The 11,002-nt window shown below is 44.5% G+C and overlaps 1 long non-coding RNA gene across 1 annotated transcript in view; it reads right to left on the bottom strand.

Annotated features, from left to right (window-relative positions):
• LOC106748312 overlaps positions 1-10,671 on the bottom strand; it is a 142,981-nt gene extending 132,310 nt beyond the window's left edge. The window contains exon 1 of the long non-coding RNA XR_001374733.1: positions 10,481-10,671. This is a non-coding gene — a long non-coding RNA (uncharacterized LOC106748312). The remainder of the gene's footprint in view (positions 1-10,480) is intronic.
• Positions 10,672-11,002: the final 331 nt, after the last annotated feature.

Below are 11,002 nucleotides of genomic sequence, written 5' to 3'. Positions count from 1 at the left end.
GTTGGTAGGGAAGGGGAAGGGGGGGGGGGGAGAAGTATATTCGTTATTCTGCCGGCCAGGTGGAATATTTTTGTCGTTCAACACGACGCGCTCGCGAATTTCACGGCGATTCCATCGGACTCGCGCGGCGACGGGAATCGAATTTTCGCGGATCTCCGCGTCGAATCTCGCTGACGCCGTAGTTCAAACAAAACGGGCGCGAAGTCAACAAACGCGGTATGACAGGTCGGGACGACGATTTTATATATATTAAATAGCGGGTCGGGTCACACCGGTTGGGTCAGGTCGTCGACGCGCTGACCGGTAATGGATTCGGACGCGTTTCGCGATCAAATATTTATTCATTATGATAAATGAAAAGCGCGTGCTGTAGCGCACAGATCAGACGGAAATCGGCCGCGCTATCGAGGGGATTTGCGTATCGAGTCGTGCAAACAGAACGAACCTATCATTCGTCGCACCCCTATGACTCGGCATCCGGTTACCGAAACAAAAAAAAGTAATGAAGTAGCGACCGCTCCTTCGCAAAATAGGTGGCAAAAAGTGACCTCTCAGACATCAAAGTAGTGACCAAAAGTGACGCCTTTTGTCAAATTTTGAGAATTATAACCAAGACCATTTAAGCAAAAAGGCAACACCTTTACCTTCCCAGGTTTATCTTCGGATAATTCTACGTATAGTGAATTCTTTGAATCAACTAAATTCCTGCCTGGAAAAGGGAAACCTTTCGGTTATAAGATTCAAGGTTCAAGATTTTATTCTTTGAAGAGGTTTTTTGAAGTTCCAGAAGTTTTTCTCAAAGAACCAAATCTTTGTTCTCATGAACAAAAAATGTGTTGGCCCACATCTAAACAAGAATTTAGTTGATTCATCTAAATGGGTTTCTCAGTGTACGGTTTAAAAGTTCAAGCACATGAACGATACACTGAGAGAAAAAAGGTAGTTGAATCAACGAAATTTTGCTTAAATTATAAATCCGACTGTTTTTATCTCAATGTATAATAAAAATACAACGAGAAAAATGTCCATCGAGTAAATCGATTAAATAATGTTTTCGATTGTTATTTTTATTATCCAATCAAGTGACGGATATCTTCCAATCCGACGTATCCGATGGTATAACCGATGCAGTTACCGATGAATCTTATATGGATAAAGGCACGACCTGACCAGACGTTTCACTTTGATCAGATGTATCAGTTCAGTTTAGTATATTTTGGTATATTTTGATTGGATTATCCGATTAGATCAGATATTTTCTCAGTGCACATTTCGGAGCAGTTTTAACAAAAGAGAGGGCAAAAAACGTACATAGAACTTATATTTTGCAAATTTAACGTCAGCTCAGGAAAAAAAGAAGTGACTATAGTGACCCATTTTGTAGGATAGTGAACTTTTTTTATGACTTGTGAAGAAAAGTGACAAAAGGTGACGCATAAGTGACTGGATGGCAGCGCTGAAATTGGACGTACTTGCCGGTTATCGTTACGATCCGCGCCGAGTCTCACGACGGCTTCGCCGCCCTCGCCGTCGCGTCGATGAATGCGAAAGCAGGAAGCCGTGAGATGATCGCGAAACGAGCAAGAAAATATTGCCGGCGGCCGATTATTTATGACACGACGGACGATGGCGCGAGAGCGAGAGACAGTCAGACAGGTAGACAGAAAGAGAAAGAGAGGAAGAGTGGCGGAACGACGTGTGCAACAAAAGCATTACTCGTATCGCGGGACAAAAAGCCGGGATGTGCGAATACGAGATAAAAGGTAGAAAGGAACTGTTGGGGCAGTGTGAGGAGAGCACGAGACGCTCGCTCGCTCGCTCGCTCGGTCAATCGCGCGCGCGCGAGGCAAACAGCAGCGCTTTAGTACCGCGCCATAGGTAACAAAATGTAATGCCCATTGTTGTCGTAAAAAAGACAAAAACGGGCGCGCGCGTGAGCAAGCGTGGCCCGTGACACCAACAGATTCCGAAAAATAATTTGCATCTGCATTTGCGGGGACGCGCGTCCCGCCGCTGTAAATTTCGCCTAATCTGCGCGGCGCACCTCCGCAGACGGCGCCGGGACGCGCCGTTTAACGCGCGTTAAACGCGCCGTCGCTGCGCGTTAAAACGCATCGGGACCACCACTCCGGGGACTTCGATTCATCCCCCTCCGCGAGAGGATTAAAGAGAGTTTAATTAACGCGGTTGACAAAGGGGAGCACGCATTGTTCGCACGTCCGCCTCATTTTTTCGCCGGTTAATGTTGCGCGAAGGAAAGAGATGTACAACGTGCATCGGAAGGATTTCGTAACGTGTAACATAATTTTGTAGCCGCTACTATTACATCAGATTGGTGAAATATTGCGGGCCAAACTTGTTCGGCAAAAATTACGAAATCATTTGATAAGGTGAAATAAATGTGTAGTTATGAGAATTAAAACTTAGTCGCTTGAACTATACATTTAGACCATTAAACTTAAGTGAGGGAAATGAATGCTAAATTTTGATAGCAGGAAATGAGATATATTGTGTGGCTGAAGTTTGGAACGATCTTTGAGCACAAATTAAAAACAATTTTTGTCAAGGTTAAACTCACTAATAAACAAATATACGCAAGAAACAATAAAAATGTGTCAATATTAATAAATATAATAAATATAAATAAACAAGAAAAACGAAAAAAAATACATGCACGCGAACATTCACACAAATTAAAATCCCTGCCGAGAACCTCGGTGACTTGTGCAAACAAACAATGACAGTAGTTTTACACTTCGTAGAACGAAACACGTAAAAAAAATATTTTGTTGAAAACGAGAACTCGAAAGATCTCTGTAATTAACAAAGTTCGAACGAATGCATTCAATTACAAAGATAAACAATTCTACAGACAAGAGATTTAGTAATTTTTAAAGATAATTGAGTAATAACTTCCAAATACTTAGGTAATTATCAAACTATTTGACAATTATTACAAAATTATTTGTTATTAGATATTAAATTATTCAATTTATTCAATTTCTTCAATAATTTATTTTACTATAATTATTATGTGATTATTAACAGTTAGCAACCATTATATACCACACTTGATACTAATTAACAAATACTGCACTGAAACGCACAACCGAATGCAATTTGTTAATTATTACAAGACTTTTTTCATCATACATATGAATGCGAGCGGCTGCTGCTGTAGAACGACAATCCCCGCAACTCGCGATCGGAGTCGGCGCAGAATTTTATTCGTGAGGGAACTTCCGCGATGAATATCGCAGTAATATCACGGCGCGCATATATTTATCGCGCGGAAATTTGTCAATAGAAACCCGTCTCGGATTTATAAAACATCTGTGGTGAAGCCGGCAAGCAACGCGCGCATTTCCCCGTTTAATCAGCTCGCTATTGACGATGTTCGGCGACTCCGAGTAAAAATACGGCTGTTTGAAATTTCATATGTTATTTTGTAATCTCGTACCCAACGTGACATCGTCGATATTATGACGACGTCCGCCGGTGGTCTCTGTGGCGTTTAACGTATTAATAGAACGAAAAAACGAGCGGCGAAGAAAAGAAAAGCGAGCGTACGAGCAAAAGGCAGAGAGAGAGAGAGAGAGAGAGAGAGATAGATAGATAGATAGATAGATAGATAGATGGATAGGTAGAGAGAGACAGAGAGAGAGAGAGAAAGACAAGAGGTAAGCGAAAGCGTGCGGAAAAAATATGGAAAGAGCAAAAAGTCGTTGGCGTGCTCGCGATCGACTTGAGATCAACGGATATGCAGTAAAAAGTAATAGACCCGGGGGGTTGGAGCCGGATATAAAGCGCCGGGATACGCGATCTCTCGCATATACGAGGAGAAAAACGAGCCGGCTGCTAGCTAGCTAGCTAGCTAGCTGGCAGGCTGGCTTGCTTGCTTGTTGGCTCGTCGGCTGGCTGGTTGATTCTGGCTGGTTAGCTCTGGCTGGCCCGACGGATACATTCGCGGATGAAAGCCGGAGAAACGGAGATTAGCATATTCATCCGGTCCGAGTTTCAATTATTAAAATGCGCAAACACGAGAATCGGGAATAGAACAGATACTGATAACACGCTGTCTCTCTTTGTCGGTGGGGAGCTTGAAAGTTTCTGCGGGATAGAGAGAGAGAGAGAAAGAGAGAGAGAGAGAGAGAGAGGGGGGGGGGGGGGAACGTATGTCGCGAATGTATGACATGTGCATTTAAACTGTTATCGCTTTTATGCAGATTGAAACGAATCGCGCACGACGTCTGCGGGTCAACGTTGCGGAAAACGCAGAGGAAATCGTCCAAGCCAGGAGGTGGGAGAGGGCGAATACGAGAGGAGGATAGACGCGCGACGGAGGCACGTCATCTGGACTCGACGTAATTCAATTAAAGAGAGAGAGAGAAAGGGAAAGAGCGAAGTGCGCGCAAGAAGTGTGTCACGTTCTCTCGCGAAAATCGAGAAAGCGGAGTTTTATTTCTGGATAAGACAGTATTACTCATTGTGTCGCGCGCTCCCGGCAGCCGGCCGATCCGCCGTCGCGATAGCGTTTAGCGAGATGGAGTTATGAATGAGCGTTTTAAATTAAAGTGCAGTGGGGAACGCGATATTTAGCGAGGTAAGCTTCATAACTGACAAAAAGAGGAAGAGCCGGCCGAGCGGCGGCGATACGTTGATGTTTTCTTTCCTCCCGCTGATTTCCTCGCTGCTATTATCGCGAATGCGTTATTTCGTTCGTTCCCGTGTGCGAGAGATAATTCGACAGATTAGAGAGAGAAACACGGGACGATATTGTGAGAAAAAACGTTTCCGCCCATTGCGAGAAGTGCCCTCTCTTCAATTAATGTAACGTATCATCCACATCCGCGCGCTTCAAACCGTTGATCAATGATAATTAATATAATTTCATAATAATTTAGAGGACGCGGAGTGCGAAAAAGAAGGGTAGAGAGACTTTGGATCCTTCGCCTTTATTTCGACAATAGAAAGATTTAATTGTTTTCATGTTGCAGTAGTTCATTTTGAACTGTAAGAAATGTTCAATGTCATGTTGACAGTTGAACGTCGATATAGAGTGAGGATGTGTTTTATTTTTTGTAATCCCCGAAATCAAGCCTCCTTCATCCCTGGACTAAGTCTCCCAGAATAAGGGACATTTGGTGCATTTCGAGTGTTTTACTTAAATGTAAATCATTATTTACATTTTTTATTATTTCTTAACCTGATCAGTGTGGATATTAGATATACTATTAAAATATCTACGATATTAGCATTAGAACGTTTTGATTTTCCTCTCATTTAGTTTGAGATATTCAATAACATCAGAATCACCCTTCTGCTCCCTCCAGCCGGTGTCCCCAGGTTCGCCAATGTGTCACGTGAAAGAAGCGAGCTGCTCGCCGATAAATTAGCGCGAATTATACATACGCGAACGCGATATCGCGCGCGCGGGCGTAATAGACTTATGAATAAATGATCCGGGTAAAAGGCGCGAGAGCGAACGAGCGGAGGAAGAAAAAAAAAAAGAGAAGTATGTCGCGTTCTCGCGAGGGCGGTAGTTATTCCCAGATAACAGCTCGATCTTCCTTGAACAATAAATTGCCTATTAATTTCCACCATCCGTTTCTTTCCGTTATTGCCCGTTGCACACTCGCATGGCACACACACACACACACACACGCCCAGTCATACGCACGTGCGCGCGCACGCATACATCCCATTGTCGATTCTACATCGCGATGTAACCCGACGCAGCTCAACGAAGTACAACAATACGATTCTTTATATTATAATTACCGGCTTTTAACGGGTTAATCGATCGGATATCACCCATCTCCAACGGCTCCATTATTGCCAGTCGAGTCGAGTCGGTCCATAAACGCTATACGGATTTACCCCGATACATCCCAGGCAACGCGCGCTTCCCCGACGTGACGCTATTAACTAATATATACGGCAGCCCCGGCAGAATCACAGTCGTTTAATTTGCGCGTTCGCGCGCGCGCGCGGCAACGGAAGCGGACGCGAGCTGCGCTTTTGCGCGACCGATCAGAAATTGAGTGGGAATTCAGGCGGGATTAGCGCCAACGACCATTCTGAAACGGATTACTGTGCCTAAGCGCGATATACACTCTCGGCACGGTCGCCATGCGGCTTTGATACGTTAGTCAAAGAGCATTTAAATCAACCGACTCGACGGACGCGAAATGCAAATGACTTTATGAATGCGACAGCTAATGCCCGATGTTGTTAAATAGCCGGGCACATAGAAATCGCGCGGTCATAGCTCATTGTTGATTCATGCACACCGCTCGAAATAATTACGCGGAACTGCGTGCGATAATAGTTTTGCTAAGCGACGGCGGCGGCAGCAACAGTGATAACAGCAACAGCAGCAGTAGTTCACGGTTGGAAGCACCGAAAGTGTAAGAATAGACAGCTAAAATATACAACGTGTTTCGAGATATAATTCAACCGCTTGTTGAGGAGTTCCACACAGCTGGGAAATCATGTATGTATAAGAGTGAGAGGGAAGCGAGGTGAAGTATAAATATGTCCCCAGCAAGATGGGAGCAAATGGTGAAAGAAGTATTCGAGATCCTCTAAATATTTACCGGCCACTCCTTGAATGAACAATCTAATCTCGAGCAGTGTATAAATACGTCGTTCACAAATAAGCTAGTGACACATAGAAAAATGTAAGCAATAAGACTTAAGCGCACACAGGGCTGCCACAGACCTGGAGAACCGGGGAAACCTAGGAAAATCAGAGAAAGATATCCTGAAATCTTGCACTTTGCTCGCAATTCCCTTAAATGTTCTCAGTCGTATTCTTTTCCCAATACTTATTTATCTTTTGTTGACCTGAATTTGCAAAAATTCACCAGTTACCAAACTTTTATGTTACCGAAGTTGTGTTGCTCTTCTAATAATATAAGCTATCTTTCCTGCTCCTAAATGTGAAAATTTAATATTATACGTCGCTCATGGAAAATTCTCCATTCGTCTGGAAAATACGGAAAAGCCGGGGATTTTCAAAATTCATTTCCTGCGGCAAGCCTGTAAGCAGTGTCTTCTATCGTCTTTTGGAATACGTGAATATAAAGAAATATATTGATTGGTTGGTCAATTTCCTTACCGCTTGCGTTTTTCTACACGCCACTAGTTACAGAAACGAGCGTAAAAGACTTTAAATGTACCTGCTAAGTGATACGTATACACGAGAGGACACTCGCGGCGGTCGTTTCCCTGATTGTTTCGAGCAGTCCCGTTAAAATTTTGATTCCCGCTGAAAGAGTGGCGGCCGGTATTTCCTGCTGTTATTCTGCCGCGAGAGAATCGATTTCGCCGATTGCTCGCTGGCCCGGCGCTATTTTTCCGCACCGGCCGGTACATATTTCGAAAACCGAGCGTAACTTCACCGAGTCGGATACCTAAATAACGCGATATATAACGCGACATGCTTTACCAAACGATAAATCGACCGTCGATCTTATCGCGCCGGTTTTTGCCTATTTGACGAAAGCCGTCGCGGATATTTCACGTCGGTAGCAAATAATTTTCCCGGGGAATACGGAACGACGCGAAGGGGAGTCCGATGCGCATAGCGCTCGCGAGGAATATCTCCGGGATATTTGCTCTCTTTCTCTCTTTCGTGAAAGAACATTTGAGAAACGTCCCGATCTCTTATTCCTCACGCTGTCACCGACGTATCAGCATTCATTACGCGCGCAGAAGCCGTCGCGAAAAGTCGATCTTTCACGACCCGAGATCGAGTCCCGTCGCCGTGCCAGGGAGACGATCGGTCCACGGATATTTATTATTGCGAAAATATTTTCGCCCGAGTATTTCCAGTTCCCGCGCTCTCGTCGTACACCGCCGCCGTGTACGTGTATTAGTATCCATTACGCGAGGCCAACGCGGAAAATCGATCGACATCATTACGCATTTACGTCAGGCGCTCGAATTTAGTTTAGAAGGATCCCGTAATGGGGTCACGTAGACGATTTGATAATCTCATGCTGTCGAAGACGCATAACGAGAAAACGATAGATCCGCGGATTAACGGTCGACCTGCACTGCCCGATGACCGAGAGAGAAAGAGAGAGAGAGAGAGAGAAAATAGAGAAATTTCTTTTGTTTTAGTCACCATTATATCATCGCAATTATTGTTCACGAATAAATCTGCGAGAGCCCGCGCGGAGCCTCTACGTGCGCCGCGTTGCGTTAAAAGTACGTACTGAAAGGTGAGCCGGTATTAATGCGGGAAGAAGAATCGCGAGAGGCAGTCGCATAGCGATTTTCTTCGCCCTTTCAGTTACGACAAATGATATTACTCGTACCTTGGAGCGAAAATAATTAATATTTATAACTTAATAATACTTTTATTATCAAGAAAAGAACGCGGCCTACTTCCCGACTATGTCCCATATTTAATATTCATAAGAGGGCGACCGCCTTTTTTCCGAGTGAAGTTTTCGGCGACTGAATTGAGCAAGTTCCCCGCCCTATCAATAAATCATGAACCCCACGCTGTCGCACCGATACATTTTTCCCGGCAGACAAATATGCAAAATGTTTATTCAATCAAATATTTATATATTTATTACACATCGCATCTGCGACAAAGTTTATACTTGACAATACCAATATTCGGGCTACACGATGCCGCACGTCGCGATAAGAGCGGCGTTTCCTTACGTGAAATTTGGAACTCTCGCACGTCGTAATCATTTTCCAACGCGGGAATCGTGAATATCTCGCGGAATAAAATCCGAAATAAAGATATCGACTTCGAGAGAGCGAGGACTTTCGAACGCGCAATGACTTCGAGAGAGGATCTTCATATCGGGGCATTTTTCCACGTTGTTCTCTCGTTTCAGGTCAAAGTCTCCTCACCTTCTCCCTCACTCCCTCTCTTTCTCTCTCTCTCATCGCTAAGAATGTCGGAGGAAGGTCGTACGAAGGAAAGAGAAAGATAGATAGAGAGAAAGAGAGACGGTTTCCTCGCTAAAACTTGACCGGCTTGCGGGCACCGAAAGGATGAGGCTAATTCACGCTGACGAGCTCTGACAAAGATATAACGCCGCCGCAGTCGTCGCTTGATAACCCGTGCATTTTTAACGCCCCAATCCACAACTCGAGGGAGTTTACCTTCGACGATATTTTTAACGGCGCCCGCCTTCGTCCGAAATATTTATCCGCTCTGATAAATGTTGTACAACATTGTTCGCGCCGTGGGCGTGTACGTTTTTCGCGTAAAAATTTAAGGCTGCCCGCTGAACTCCCACCCACTCGTGCGCGCCGCGATTAATTCCTAACGCGAGATGCAACAGCCGAGTATTTCGCCGGATAAAATCCCGGAAATAAAGGGTCCCTCTCGCTTTTGATCGACGCCGGGCGCGTGTTTAATCGCCGACTGACAGACGGCGGCGTTATATCGTACGTATTCCGCTCGCGAATATTGATATTCTCACATATCCGCATAAACAGCCGGCGTAATTCAAATTCGTAAACAAATGTGTGACGAGGGTGGTGGCGTGGCGCAAAATTCGATCGGGAAATAACGATCGCGGAACGAACGGCGTTGCCGTACGCAGCGATTGAAGAGTCGGATACCTGAAGAAAGGCTCGTGTTCACCACTCGAATAACACTTCTTTTACTCCCGCTGCTGCATTCTTTGACCCTTCAAATTCAAAGCGCGAAAGGTAAAGGTATCCCCGGATCAACCGCGATTCCCTGCGATCACAGGCTCTTTGTTGGGTCGACCTTTCCCTTCATGAAAACGACAGACGGATTGGTAATTTTCGAACGATCGGATACGAAAAGCTTCTCGTAAACAAAGCTGCTCAACGTGTACGGAGCATTATTCCTGCCGACGGTCAACGGAGCGGAAATTTTATACCCCGGTCAATTTTTCAATCAAAATATCTTTTGAAAAGTAACCTTGATCTGAAATAAATTTCTGCCTTCAATTTTAAATATCGCATATACCCCATTTGTGATGTTATTGTATAATATATATACAAATAAATAAATATAATGGAAATTATATAAAACAAGTGACACCGTGTCGAGTTTCCAATATCATTCCGTATATATATTTTGTAATTTTATAATAGGTTATCAATTGAAAACTTCCAAGAGAACAACCGGCAAATATGACGATAGAAATTGACAAAAGGGGGAAGGGGGAGAAATCGCGATCATAATAAAAAATAAGAAAGGGTCGACTCCAACTTTGTCGATAAACCCACAGTTGAAAGAAACAGTCGGTCTTTATATTTTTTTTCATATATATATATATATATATATATATATATATATATATCGTTACCCCAAACCGCGAAAAGTGCAAGATAAACACGGGCAAAACTAACCGAAAAGCTCACGTCGAAGAGGCTCGCGTTAAATTCGAAAATTGCGCTAAGCCACGGTCGGAGCAATTATCCGCAAAAAAATGACGGAAGAAAGAAGCAAAAGTTCTAGACTCACCGATGATCCGCGTCGCGCACAGTGATCCGCAGGATCACTCGATCGGCGAAGACGAGGACGGCGACGAAGAGACGTCGATAAGGATGATGACAGCAAAGAATCACTCAGATCGCACTCGGATCGTCCTCGAGAGACTTGACCGCGAGACGACGCGCCGCGTGACCGCGATTCGAACCACGAGCCCAAAACGATGCGCGTTCGTTCGCATCTAAAATGCAACTTAAACCGTAGCGCGCGCTTTGCCGGCTGCCTGAGAACAGCCGGCGCAAGTGGAGGAGAAGGGCAAAGTCGACGACAGCGCACTGCACTCCTGGTGGCTGCATCCGGCAATACATACTGGATAATTTCTACCTTACCACCCCGCACATCGACGAATGCTCGCCGTCGGCAACTTACCGCACGTTGCGTAACATTCCGACCACCGTTGTGCCGCAGATTTTAATAAAATTATGTCTACATGGATGATATTGTATTATCTACGTGATCTTGATACAAACCTTTTTCATGCGGACAGTATAAATT

This window comes from Dinoponera quadriceps, unplaced genomic scaffold (genome assembly GCF_001313825.1).
Source record: "Dinoponera quadriceps isolate SergipeBrazil2010 unplaced genomic scaffold, ASM131382v1 scaffold2723, whole genome shotgun sequence".
Lineage (NCBI taxonomy): Eukaryota > Metazoa > Arthropoda > Insecta > Hymenoptera > Formicidae > Dinoponera > Dinoponera quadriceps.
This window is presented reverse-complemented; position numbering and strand designations above follow the sequence as displayed.